This window comes from Anopheles arabiensis, chromosome 3 (assembly GCF_016920715.1).
Source record: "Anopheles arabiensis isolate DONGOLA chromosome 3, AaraD3, whole genome shotgun sequence".
Taxonomy (NCBI): domain Eukaryota; kingdom Metazoa; phylum Arthropoda; class Insecta; order Diptera; family Culicidae; genus Anopheles; species Anopheles arabiensis.
The window spans coordinates 79141314-79154547 of NC_053518.1; the positions used below are offsets into that span (position 1 = coordinate 79141314).

At 41.0% G+C, this 13234-nt stretch overlaps 1 protein-coding gene across 2 annotated transcripts in view; it reads left to right on the forward strand.

The window, feature by feature from the left end:
* Positions 1–13234, forward strand: part of LOC120903259 (5-hydroxytryptamine receptor-like) — a 103272-nt gene that overhangs the window by 20355 nt on the left and 69683 nt on the right. For both annotated transcript variants that reach the window (XM_040312561.1, XM_040312562.1), the window contains exon 3: positions 7252–7289. The gene's annotated coding sequence lies outside the window, so the exon portion shown is untranslated. The remainder of the gene's footprint in view (positions 1–7251; positions 7290–13234) is intronic.

Consider the following 13234-nt stretch of genomic DNA (forward strand, 5'->3'; position numbering starts at 1 on the left):
CGATCCAATCGTATCCAATGGCGTGCTGACGTCAGCATTAGTCATTTAATTAAATTTGTTGATAAAATATTGTTTTTATAAGCTCCAAAATAAGGTATCGTTTGTAGCGAAAAGTGTATATTTTGTATAGTATTTTCGGTTCATTATTGGCAATACAGGGTTTCCCACGATTTATTGGAAGGATTCCATCAATTTTTGATGGGTTCTCATATTTTTTTGGTGCCTTCCCAAGATTTTTTGGCCGTTTCCCAGAAGTGTTTGGTCCAATTGTATTGATATCCAATTAGAAAATACCTATAAATTATGGGAACGAACCCAAAATCTATGGGAACGAACCCAAAATCTATGGGAACCCACCAAAAATTTATGGGAACGCATAAAAAATCATAGGAACTGACCAATTAATCGTGAGAAACCCTGTATGACAAACACAAATGTAATTCCAATCCCATCTGATGTAGGGCCTGTTTGTTCTGGTCAATTGTGCATGGTCTGGCTGAACAGATAGGATTAATGCTGCAAGAGTCATTTTTTAAATGAATTCCTGTGGTAAAAAATCGTAACATTCTTAAAAAGGCTAAACATTCTTAACTGAAATATTCCATAATTGAGCAAGTATCTGTATTATATGTAATTTAACAATAAAACAATAAGTTTTCAAACAAAAATGGAATGATAATCAATCAGTTTTACAATATTTAGCTTGTAAAACATATACGCTTTTTTAGTAGTAAATAAACAATCTTTGCGTAACAATCGTAGTTGCTCCGCTCGAACAGAAATAAAAAAGAAAAGCTCATTCCGATCCTACGAAAAGCGCATTTGTTTCGTATTTGATTACTCCACTATCTCAAGAGCAATTCTTGCTAGAATAGAGGAAATGGGAAAATTAATTGCCCCATCTACAGCGGATCCACCCTGTGTGTGCAAGTGTGCGTCTCATTCGCAATAATCGATTATCGCAAACGTAGGCAGTAAAGCCAAGTTCCCCTAGATCCCCCGTGCATTGACAAAATTGATGAAGGACAAAACATGCTCTATCAGAAAATATTCAAAACATGATCAGCATCCGCCTGGCCCCTGGCAGCCAATGGTGCCCGCGAGCCCCTGTGTAAGTATGACCTTTTTGTCTCTCTCTCGACAGCGCTATGCATACATAGCCTCACTCAAAGCCCCGAGGGTTTGCATGTAATACATTAGCATCGCAGCATCATGGCCTACATGTGAGCCGAAAAATAGTCCCCACCCCTACCCTAGGGGGACATGCACTGTACATGACCTTCTTTTTCTTTTCTTCTTTTTTAAATACCGTTCAGCACTTTCTGCCAAACCAAATATACGCTTCACCCCTCGGGGGCACAGGATGGAAGGGGCCAAAAACAAAAAAAAGGATAGAAAAAGATCACCAGCAACGGTCTCGTATGTCACCCGATGTTGCGCCGACAAACTTTTGCTGAATTACAATCTTCTCCCGCCCGCACCAACCCTAGGCCGGCGGGCGGCGTGATGGATAAAAAGTAAATCCGGAAGCGTTCGATGCATTCCTGGCAATAGGGCAAGCACAGCTTGCTCTTTCCTTTTTGTTTTGCTGCCAAGCATATAATCTCTCCTTCTCTCGCTCTCTGCCCAAAGCTACCGGCCTTATGGGGTGGTTGTGTTTGTGGCTTCGTGGAAGGGATTGTTTCTCCGGTTGCTGTAGTCTTTTTTTCTTCTGTTTGTTACCTATTTATTTTGTGGCTACCTCAGCAATTTCCCACATGGACTTATCTGTATGGGCACTGCAATCGCTTCACTCGCCCTCAAGGCCTTCACCCGAATATCCGACATGGAAGTGCATGGGGGCTTCTGCTTCTGCACAAGTGATATGAATAAGTTTTCCTACGTGCTGCCGAGAGCGTACTGGTAGGGTTAGTCAGTTACACGCGTTTTCCATTTGCCGTGCACCATCACGCCCTCCCGATGGAATACAGCGGATTAGTGTCGAGCTGAGTCGAAGCCGTTTGCCACAAGTAGCGAAGTCACTCCCTGTGTGGTTGGCGTGGTTTGGGAAAGTTACATTTTGAACTAAAGTTTTACCGTTTTTCGACCATCTTGGGCAAAGCGGGCAACTGGCAGAGTTTAGTTTGAGTTGCTTTATTTTTTTTATCTCCGGCCCTGTGAGCTCCTTTTTCCAAAATTGAACCAAAAAGGGGTGCGGCTTTCTAAACGATGGCAAGCGCTTTTGCATAGCGTACGGGCGACTTGTACCGATTCCCGTACAACCCACTGCCACTGCGGAACAAAGGAACGCTGCAGGAATTTTTATGTTGCACATGTTTTGCTTGTCCAATGGCTCATTGTGTGTATCGTCTTGGGAAACAGATTTCGTGCTGGGGGGGCAAAGGGGAAGAATGCTGTACCCAAGCAGCCAAGCACAGACGGCATTGCATTGTGCAATGCATTCCGATGGCAGCCGTGCAAGTGCCCGGCCCGGCTCGGGGCTACCACCGGCATCAGATACGGAACTATTTTCTCTGATTGAATAAGTTATGCCTCGGGAGTGGCTTAGGTGCCGGTGCACCCGGTAGCTTCCTGCGCGCTGCTGACCTTTGATAAATGGGCAGCAAGCATTACTCGTGTTTCGCTCCCTTCCTTTGGCTCGCGCCAGCCGCTGGCTGATGGATAGTGGGCGGTCGTGATTGAAAGTTACCAAGCGAAATGGGAACGAGTTTTAAAATATTGCTACTGCTACGCGGGAAGCCGTTGTTGTTCATTTCATCCCTGTCACCGGTCAGTGCGGACACAGTGGAGTTGCAGTGCATGATGCAGTGCTGGTATTTAATAACGACTCACAGACGCAACGGACGGAAGCGTCTTTCTGTTTGGAAAAGTTTCTTCTAGCGTCGGATATGCTGTCGGATACTGTGCCTGCTGGCTGGCTGTCAGTTTCGTATGGGGTTTCACGTGTTTTTGATTTGTTGCTTCGTCTGAGAGTCTGATTTATAGCGTGAATGGTCTGATTCGAGTAGGAATTAGATTCAGGATAACTAATGGTTGCTATAACTTTATTATGAGGAAAGCTTAATTTTGTTTTTCAAAAGTCAAACAGACCATGATGTAGAATTGTACTCAATTTAAATTTAATTTGTTTAATCAAAGGTCTCGTTTGAAGACTGTTTCGTTTCGCAAGTTGGAACATAAAAAAAGTTTAGCTGCAATAATTATCACACACTGAAAACTACATTCGGCTGATCCTAGTCAGAAATCAATAACTCTATTAGGATAAAACACTCAGTGATATTTATGAGACAGATTTGGAGGATATGTTCGATACGAGGCTTGAGTAGTTCAATCGTACGAGTTAGCGACTGTACCACGGGACTGGTCCAATACGGAGAATGTCAAGCGCCTAAATGTAGACAGACTGTGTGTTCGTGGACGCTTCTTGGAACAAGTTTATAGCTTATGCTTTTATTAATCACTTTTTCCTGGAATTACTTGGTCATTGATTATGAGAAATGCAATTCGCTCAGACTTTTGTCTGAAGTATGTTGTAGTGTATCTGCAATGAGTAGCAAATAAAGCAAATAATTAAACTTCTATTCGGAACTGGTATGATTAGCGACGTTTAATGGTTGGTTTATAGATGAGTAGATTTGCTGAAATGCTTACATTTCTATGTTATACTCTGTTATGTTGATGTTATCGAAATAATTAAAAGAATTGTAATTTAATTTTAATCAGATTACAATTACAACTTTTAACAATCCGTTAGACGCCTGAAGCTATGCAAATTATTCAAAATAATAATATTATTTATTTACAAATATGGCCTAGCCGCTGCACAATATTAAAAATATCGGTTTGAGATTCACAATACAATGCAGTCGTAATAATATAATATTATCTTTTTTGTAAGCATACAACTTCAATGGTGTCGAAAAAATCCAAAAATACACATGCCGTGAACAACAAAAAACTCATCCCGTGAGAGGGGTTTAAATTTAAAATTAAAAACAATGATTTTTTTCTGCCATGAAACAAACTGTCTGCTTTTACACCATAAACTGAGCTCGACCAGATTTTAACCCTACTTTGACGTACTGTTTCGGGATGGTGTACAACAAAAAAAAAGTTTATAATCCCCGTTTGCATGCAAAGGTTTTAAGCGCTCGGCTTCGTGCGCTGCGAGGAGTTCGTTAATTGTGTAAAATTATGCTGCGAATATTTCTCGCCATCATTAACCGGTCTTAAATCATCCGGCGCTGAATCCGGTCGCTAAAACAAATTAATCCAACTTTACGTTCCCCGATTGGGAAAGGCCGGGACTCTCGCCAGCTCCCGCAGCGGGAGATGGAAATAAACCTTCCTGCGCGTTGATTGGTGCGGGTCGGTCACAAATATCATTAACATTTATTACTGTTGAGAAATGGCGGACGTCGGTGTCGACGTGACGTCAGGTCAGCGGGAGAATTATTCTGGCCAGCACGATATGGCGCGGCTGGCAGGAATATTTATGAGTGATGCTATCGGGACCGAAAGATTTCTGGTGGCAGAGAAACTCTGTGGTAGAGCATTTGTTTCGATTTAAATGAGAGGCGTTTTACTGCGATGGGAATGTTTTGTATCATAGAGAATAAATTGAAACAAACGTCCTTTAATGAGTTCCGAAACAGACTGCAACGATTGTTAATTAAATAAAATCTGATAAGAACAACGGTCAAAAAACTGTGCTATTGGCAAAGTGTATGAAAAAAAGCAAGTAAAACCATGATAAATGAACTACTGTTCGTAAAATATTTGTAAATTAAAAACTCCCTCAACTGATCAACATCTGTTGGCTGCATAAATTCGCCACTTTAATCCTCTTGCTGCCTTCAATATCAACCCCAAAATATCCCGAAAATGCCATCACGTCCCTTGAGTACGGTGCCATCTTAAGCCGAGCAATGAAGCTCAAGAGCTGCGAGTGAGCGACCATCCAGCGCACGAAAGCCCCGGGACCAGGATAACCCGACACGGAAATCCATCAAATTACCAGTCATAAAACACGAAATCAATAAAGCTCTTCAAGCGTACCGGCTTGAACCACTGGCTGGCGTGTCGCTGAAGCTGGCAACGACACGGACGACAACAACGTTCGATGGTGCCTTTCACCGGCACTGTTGAGCGCTCTCTACGATCTCTTCCCTTGACAGGTGCACGGTCTCGGCACGGCACGGATAAGCGTAAAGCAGTGAAATCTTCGAGTCGTTGCCACTCGTTGCTCTGCATCCTATCCAGGAATGCACGGTAGGTAGGTTTGGGGGCAAAAGGACATTGCAGCACGCTCTGTGTGAGTGTTGTTTGTATGTGCATCTGTGTGTGTGCCACATCGAGTATTAAAATCGCATAATAAATCAATAAATTGTCGATTTGTGAGGCTTTTGCCTCAAGCTACGAGCTTGATGTTGGGTGTACCGGCTCGTTGGGCAAACATCTGGCAGAGATGCAACAGAAATGGTTGAAATACCTGAACTGATCGAATCGATCGAATCATGTTGCCGGATCTCTCGCACTCTCTTCCCGCCGCAAGAAAGGTGTGTTCATAAATAAGGCCAAAAGAAAGAAGAAGAAGAAAAAAAAACGGTCCCGATAGTCACCATCTCAACGACCGGTTTACGATTCTGGTTTACATTGGGATTTCGCTGCATTTTTATTTGCCTTCTTCCCAGACCGAGGTCCTTCCTTCACTCTGCACTGGGCAGAGCCCACGATCGAATATCCTGCAATAACTATCAACTGCAGCACGGCAGGCGTTACTACCGATAAGCTAACGACCGATGAACATCGGGGGAAGGGAGTGGTACTGAACTTCAGGGTGCGATCTCGATGCTAAAGCTATTACTCCATCCGGTAGATGGATCGTAATGGCATTTTATTGCACTCGACGGCTACCGGGGGAGGAAGCTCTAAGGTAAGGTTTATGAAGCTGGCAGCCAGCGCACAACTCGTTAACGGAAATGAAGCTACCAGTAAGACGACTTGCGGCAAGACGGAGGAACGGGTGGGCAACTTTTCCCGGTACCATTCTTTGCAATATTGGTGGGAGCCAATTATGAATCGATTGCCAGCCGAGGAGCAAAATTGAATAGAAGTAAATTATATACCGGGTTATGTGTTTCATTGCATCGGTCTTTTAACGCTGTAATGCAGAGCGATAGCAAATTATGATTTGTGAATTGGTAAAACAAATCGGTTGATATTTGTTTAATAGGTTTGCCGCCACTTCAACCTCCATATCGATTTGCCTTTTAGAGGAAACAAAATGCAAAAAACGCTTAGGTTCGATGCTACAAATTTGTAGTGAATGGAAATCGTTTTTCCTGAAAAACACTTCCTTTTTTTTGTGAGAGCATCCTTTGAAATGGGGTCTTTTACTCGTTGTGGCTAACAAAACTCAGTGCCGAGCTGCAGCTTTGAGAGATACATTTTATTGGAAATCATTCAAAAAGAGGGACTGGCTCCAACGGAAAGGAAAAACAAAATCTATTAAAAACAAACGAACTCCATTTCGACCGCACCACCGGGTCCGCTTGCGATGGGAAGCGAGGGTCGGTTTGGTATTCGGTGAAAAATGCATTCCATTTTCGATTGATTCGATCTGTTAATCCAACGGAACGGTGAGCTTTTGGGTTGTGACGCTGTGACTGAGCGGTGGTGGTGGTGGTGGCCCACTATCACGGCACTGTGCAGGGATGCGATTTTTATTTGCGATTGTTTTGTTTGCTTCTTTTTGGCCATCCAATTTTTCATTATTTGAGCTACCGAAATGTCAGTTTGAAATAAATTGTATTTAAATTGAGGCGTAAACGAAACAAACAAAAACCCAAAAACGGAGGCGTACAGATTACAGAGCAGCTGCAGTTGCAGTTGTTGGGAAATGGGGACGTTGATGCACGGGATGACACAGTCTTTGTTGCTTCTCAGCCGGATAAGCGGTTCGTGAAAAGTGTTATTTGAAAAGCAATATCGTTAATGGAAAATTGGTCGTATCCTAGCGCTTGCAGCAATTTTATGTTTACAGGGTTTCCCATGATAAGTTGATGGGTTCCAGTATTGTTTGGGCTCGTCTCACGACTCATCGAAATGTCGTACAAAAAAACATGGAAAAATCTGGATAACCCTCAATAACTCTTGGGAACTGTAAAAATACCTATAGGAAATATTCTTTTCATGATTTTACTATTGTCTACCAATACTCACATTCTTATTCGCTTGTTTTCATTTCAGTGCACTGATGCCGTTTTCAAAACGTGTGAACGTGAAAGGTAATAATGAATTAATTGTATTTGTACGATGGCTTAGTTTACTTCCCCTCTTTCCGTAAGCATACAAATGTTTCCTAATTACTAGTCAATACCCCACCCTTTGATCCCATGATTTGCCTAGCTACGTAACCACGTAGATGGCGCTACTGTAAAGTGTGGAGTAGTTGTTTCATTGTCTCGAGATGGCGCTGCTGTTGGTTTTACGGCGTAATTCAAGTGTACAACAGATTGCCTATATTTTGGCGCACTTCAATCCTAAACAACCTCAAAAACTTTAACTGACTACCAATCTCGAATGTCCTATTAAGCGAAATTCGTTGTCTTGGTTGCATACATGTAGGCGTTTTAGTACAATTATTTTTAAACGTGTATTTCACCTTCAATCTTTAATTATATTAATTTATTTATTTTTATTTAATACACATTCTTACTCTTTAATACATTTCATCTGTGTAAGCACTTCGATTAATAAACTAAACTAAACTTCGCTCTTTCTTATCCCGCCCAATCCAACGCCCAATTCTCAGATTCTTTCATCTTAAAATGGCTAATAATAATCATAAATAATTTCTGAACGCTCTTCTTTTAGAAGCTTTACTTTTGAACCATGTTTTCCTTTGATCCCAAAATCGCCACCATCTGGTAGTCTGTTTATGCTCATTTATTGAGCGGCTTTGTCATCCATGCAAATGACCTTGTGCCGTTGCGCGTCAAACCTCCTGCGTAAACACGGGACGCGGGAAGTCGTACAACGCATGCTTTGCGCATGGTTAACAACGTACTTAGCACTACGGCAACTACGATTACCGCTAGCATCACACAAAGCACCATCCCACGTACCGCGGGAGGGAGGTTTTTTTTACCATTTTTTGTCTGCCCAAACACTGCCGGAAACCATATGGCCCACCCGCGGATCGGCTTCGCTTTACCGCTCGTTAGAGGCGAGTCATTTATTTACAAACAATTTGCACCGCTGATGATGGGTAATTAAAATTACTGGACGGCTGGGATGGTGAAGTAAAAAAAAAAACAACAAAAAAAGAAAGAGCAGGATGAAAAGTGTTCACGTTAAATTGGCAACCGTAGCTGCAGATTGACTGATGTTTCTGCTCCATTTTTTATTTTGCCCCGCGATCGGATTGGGAATGAGTCGTCATTAAATCTTTCATCATTCCGGCCCGATCATGGTTGCCGGTGAATAAAGCAAAACAAGGCAAAGCAAGCAAGCAACAAAAAAACGCTCCCTCTTCTTCTTTCCACCGAATGGTAACGCTTTAACAGGGCAGTTCTCATTATAATGGGAACATTCCCGCTTTTCGCCACATGAAAAACAATTCCAACCCCATACGGTGTATATGATTTACGATGATTATTTTAAAGTCCAAATGTGCAAATAAACGTTACACACTCCGAAACAACTGTCCGCACACACACGCAAACTGGCTGCTGCATGGAGCATAATGGCAATTTTCTTGCCAATGGTTGCTCAAACCATCCCGCTTCGCTCAAACCCCTGGAATGTGTGTGGTGTCGGTGTTGTTGTTTCATGTCTTTCTTTCAGTTTTCACAGCGAAGGGGGGCTTTTCTGTTTTCCCCCGGGAATGTGGACTCTCTTCTGGCAGTGTTTTTTTTTCTTCTACTGCTTGCGATTTAAAAGAAAACATAAGCAGGCATGATTTGCTGGGAGGTGGTAAGGGAGGAGGACAGGGATGCGAGTTTTTCCTTCAGCCTTTCGAGCCAGACAGCGTGGGGCAAGTGAAACACGTGCGGTGATGGTACGTATTTATTTACAAAATTGTTCATAACGAACGCTGCTTCGCTAGTGCGCTGCGTTTTTTAATCGTTTTTATTTGTGAATCATGTGGAGCTGAGTTGATTTTTGGAGGGTTGTTTTTATTATTTTCTTCTTGCTGCTGATGAGAGCAGCTTGTTTTGTTTCTTCTTTTTTACTTAAATATGTTTAATGCGTGCTTAAATACCGCTAGCGCTCGTGCCTTTACTATTGCTGAGAAGGAAGATTTGCTTTGATGCCGTTCAGCTTTCCAGCTGCGTCTGTCAGGGGTGTGATAGTCAAACACCTACCGTCTTGCTGAGCATTAATGAGGGCAAACGTTTTGCAATTAAAGTGAAGCAATCGAACCAAAACAAACTTATTTTACACTAATAATGCCTGGGAAAATTATATTTTTTTAACCTATTTCCAGTTTACTGATTGAATTTGATACATTTTTTGATATTTTGAATTTGATATCATAAAAAATACTTTCAGTAAACTTTACCTAATTACAAATGGAATGATGTATGCACAAAAATATTAGCAATAGATAAAAAAACATTATTGGAATATTTTATAGAAGCAAAAAAAACTGATTGGATTTATAATTCGCTGAAGAAATAATGTCAAGAAACTTTACATAACCTTCAAAATAAACAAAAAGGTATATAGGGTAAGTGTACCAATTATGGCTATAATATGTCATCAAGATACCGATCATACGCCTGTAAAAATAAGTATTGGGTAAAATTTCAAACTTCTTTATGTTTTTATTTAGCCTACAATGTGTAGCACACGAGGGTATTTTTCATTTTCACTCAGTGTTTATCAAAATACTAGAAAATTTCAATTCAAAATAGCATCTTAAGGTACCAATTATGGCTATAGTGTTCTTAGCAATTCGCCATAGCTGTACCAATTGTGGCTGTATTCTAAAACTCGTGGATATTTACACCAAAAATTACTTTGTGACATTGTTTTAACTGAACTCAAGTAAAAATAAGTTCACTGCACCAATATGAGTATGTTACCACCATAAAATACGTAATATTAACATTTTAAAATATCCGTTTTCTATCACTGGTTGTATTGATATCCACGCTCAATTAATCGCACAATTGATGAGGCTAATCCTAAAAAAAATACTTTCGTACACCTTTCTGATGAGACCGTGCTTGGACTCACACCTGACAATCGTTCATATCACCTGGAAGCTATACCGAAACCAGGTACCGTTTCAGCGCGATACGAAGAGGAGAACAGACAATCAGGGTGGTCTGTTGGAATTTGTTTAAATGAAGAATCGTAGCCATAGTTCAACTATCTTCTGAACAAGATACTTCCGGTCAAGACTAGCATTAACTATTGATCAGGGAAGAACAAGAGCACATTTGGCAATAAGGCGACACGAGCGGCTTCAGATTTCACTTCTTCGTATGAAAGTCATTCAAGACTGCATTATTTTGGTGAAACTGATTCGATTACATTCCCCTGATTATTCCACTGATTACTGCTTCGAACACTTTACAAATGAATGATGCTTAAAACACATATTAAGACTTCAGATTGCGAAAATAACAACGAGAAACCTGAGTTGTTCACTTGTAAACTACGCGCCACGACCAAAACGACAGTTGTCAACAAAGCATCCATAGCATACTGCGATATTTAGAACACCGAAGGTTAGTTGTACCCATTATGGACGTACAGAAAAAAGGCATATTTTCGATGAAATGTTGGTAGATTTTGATGTGTAGTCGTTAAATAACTAATATTTTACACCAAAATGATGATTTTGAGATAAAATTATGGTTAGGTGCTTGAAAATCGCTAATATCCTACAGTGCTGCTCTTAGCAAAATGGTAAGAGATACCAAAAATCTTGGCAACACATTTTAAAAGGATGATATTTAACAAACAGAAGTGACCAACATGAAACTAATGAAGCACAAATGTGTTAAAATGTTCATAATTGAAATGAAAAATCCTTCCGTGGTTTTAGAATGCAAAGAGACTGTTTCAGAGCGAAAATAGTGTTCGTTATAGCCGTAATTGGTACACTTACCCTATAGTGTTAAGAACACTGTCCAAATCCGGCGGAATGAATCTGTTAATTTATTTGTAAACGTGAAATGTTTCCATTATTGTTTCGCAACTGCTTTTGGTACAAAATAAATTTGACAGAAAATCAATAACTTACTGCCTTAAGAATAGTTGTATTACGCTACTACTAATGTTAAGGTATTTCTTCTCTCTTCTCCCTGAGTATTACACCTTGTCAACGATTCATGAAACCATTTTCTTTGTCTTAAGTATGGTTGGGTCATGGCGCACAGGCTGCCATTGCCCAGCCGAGAGACGTCCAACTAAGTGCTGCTGCTCCAAACAATACTAGCAACGGAAGAATCACGTGCTTCATGCGATGAATGAAATCATTCTGGGATAAACACACGTCAACCTTGTACCGTACAGCTAACCTTGTCCTCCCGCGGGGAGGAAAAGTGATCCCGAAAAGCGCCGAAATAGGGGGGAGTGGCATGAAGAAAACAAAGAACGCTTACCCTTATTATGGCCCATCTGGAATCCATTTTTGATTACGGTCTCATTACGGTTGAGTGAAACGTACGATTTTCTTCCCTTGTGTCCCATGTCTCCCTTGCTCACGACTGCCCTCCACTGTCCGGTAAATAACAAATGACGAATGCTTATGCTGCGCCGTACGCAACGACGTCAGCCACCGAACGGTTCGAAGGTAGTTCGCGCGGTGACCTCTCGAAAACGGTAACAAAACCATAATTTTTAGCGGGGTACCGAAAACCGAACCGGTGCTCGGTGTGACTTTTGGCAGGCAGGCAGGACGCAGGTTTTGAGAGCGCGCGAAACCGAAAAACCCCCAGTCCCGTTTGGGCCAGGCCGGCTGGCGAGCGAGCGAAAAGGCGTGCTCGTATATTATTTATGAAATTGATTTCTATTTTTATCCTCCCGCACAAACCCCGCCGCAAACGTGCACTGTTTCGGTGCTGCTTTGCCTGTCCCTGTTTTGTGGCTGTGCGACTGTGGAGTCGTTTGTAAACCCGACTGTGGAGTTGTTCTTGTTTTACGGTGCTTTACCACCGATAAGGGTTTGGGTTACCAGTACCTTTTGAATGGAAGGTATTGATTTGATTGACTTGGTTCGGTTCTGAAGACTTTGGTCCGGCCGCTCAAAAAGACAAATTACCTATTCAGTGCTGTGTTTGAGAAATGGTATCACGGGCTATAATATTACAACCACTTCAAACAACCACTTTACTACAAAACAGGTTGAGACCACCAAGAATTGCTATAGGATTGCTTTTAAAATGACGTCACGTAAAAGCGTTTCCCGAATTGTAGCCATTTATTCTACCTAAATGATATGTTTTTAAATGATGCTTTTTCTCCACACCAAAAATTTCTTTTGCGTTTCATATTTGGGTCAGTGGGTGTGTATTTATATTTGATGCCATTTGGTTCGAGCTTCTGACATAAAAAGGGAAAATCTGTCTTTCATACAAGGTCGGGACTGATGGGTTGATTGCATTTTGTTTAGTCTTGCGCTTGCGGCGTGAATTGTTTGCGTTCAATCGAAAATTGTTTCAACGCGTAATGGGGTTGAATGAATGTAAACAAGTTGTTTGCTAGCTTTTTTGTTTGCTTAGTGATTAATTGAAAAAAATACACGTGGATACATTTCTAATAATCATCTTGATGAATGTATATCGAATGAATTTTTGCTTTCAAATATATTTTTATAAGTTGATGTTTTAGCTATATGATTGTTGAGATCTGTATGTTTGTCTTTTTGCTATTTTTTTAAACACTGGTCTATACATGTTTTATGACACTAGTATTGTAGTTGGAGATCCTGTAGATAGTGAAGTATTAAACAGATTGTGACCTTGGTTTTAAATACTCTTACGTCTTCATGTTGTAGCATATCTGCTATACAGAACTTATTATAATACACACTATCAGCTATAGACACATTGTAACACACTTCGGAAAGCCAAATCACACCATTGCAACACATTCATTATAACACATCAGCAAATCAATCCACACCATAGCAACACATCCAGACCATACCGTTCATAGAAAAAACAATTGAGACACATTTATCGAAAACAACCGAAACGCGCAACATAAGCAA